This window comes from Mandrillus leucophaeus, unplaced genomic scaffold (genome assembly GCF_000951045.1).
Source record: "Mandrillus leucophaeus isolate KB7577 unplaced genomic scaffold, Mleu.le_1.0 Scaffold341, whole genome shotgun sequence".
Lineage (NCBI taxonomy): Eukaryota > Metazoa > Chordata > Mammalia > Primates > Cercopithecidae > Mandrillus > Mandrillus leucophaeus.
Genome location: NW_012103599.1, coordinates 2,435,294 through 2,436,519, shown reverse-complemented (window position 1 = coordinate 2,436,519; position 1,226 = coordinate 2,435,294). Strand labels below are relative to the sequence as shown.

General features: G+C 43.7%; 1 pseudogene; it reads left to right on the top strand.

The window, feature by feature from the left end:
* Positions 1 to 25: 25 nt before the first annotated feature.
* On the top strand, positions 26 to 955 carry LOC105545891 (annotated as a pseudogene).
* The last annotated feature ends 271 nt before the right edge of the window (positions 956 to 1,226 follow it).

Below are 1,226 nucleotides of genomic sequence, written 5' to 3'. Positions count from 1 at the left end.
GGTTTTTCCCTCCTCCTGATTCAAATGCAAAACCACAGTCCACTGTTGTGCCCCCACCCTCCTACTCCTCCACTCTGTTTCTTTAGGTGTTAATTTTCTGGCACCCTGTTAACCTGCCAGCTTCCTTCTAGATACCATATGTCTCTTCCTCCGTCCCTCTTTGCCATGTTCACACTGACTTATTTGCACTTTAATTTTCACATTTCAGAAAAGCTCAAAACTAATCATCGTCTTAGGTAGCACCCAGTCTCGACAGCAGGCAGTGCTCAGGTGGCCCCACTCACTGGCTTCGCCCACTCAGAAGCCACTTAATGGGAGGAATCAAGTCAGTATTAGATCACTCGCCTTTCACTGCTATGGCCACAGCCATGAATATGCTCAGGCTTCAGAAGAGGCTTGCCTTTAGGGTCCTCCGCTGTGGCAAGAAGGTCTGGTTGAACCCCAATGAGACCAATGAAATTGCCAAGGCCAACTCCCATCAGCAGATCCGGAAGCTGATCAAAGATGGGCTGATCATCCACAAGCCAATGACTGTCCATTCCCGGGCTCGATGCCAGGAAAACACCTTGGCCTATCGGAAGGGCAGGCACATGGGCATAGGTAAGTGAAAGGGTACAGCCAATGCCCGGATGCCAGAGAAGGTCACATGGATGAGGAGAACGAGGATTCTGTGCCGGCTGCTCAAAAAATATCACGAATCTAAGAAGATTGATCGCCACACGTATCACAGCCTGTAGCTGAAGGTGAAGGGGGATGTGCTCAAAAATAAGCGATTCTCATGGAACACAGTCACAAGCTGAAGGCAGACAAGGCCCGCAAGAAGCTCCTGGCTGACCAGGTTGAGGCCCAAAGGTCTAAGACCAAGGAAGCCTGCAAGCACCGTAAAGAGTGCCTCCAGGCCAAGAAGGAGGAAATCATCGAGACCTTGTCCAAGGAGGAAGAGACTAGGAAATAAAAGCTCCCACTTTGTCTGTACATACTGGCCTCTGTGATTATACAGATCAGCCATTAAAATAAAACAAGCCTTAAAATATATATATGCACTATATAAATATATAGCATATATATGATATATAAATATATAGTGCATATATATATTTCATATATAGCATATATATGATATAAATATATATCATATATCATATATATCATGTGATATGTAGATATATATGATATATATCATGTATCATGATATATATCATGATATATATCATATATCATATAAT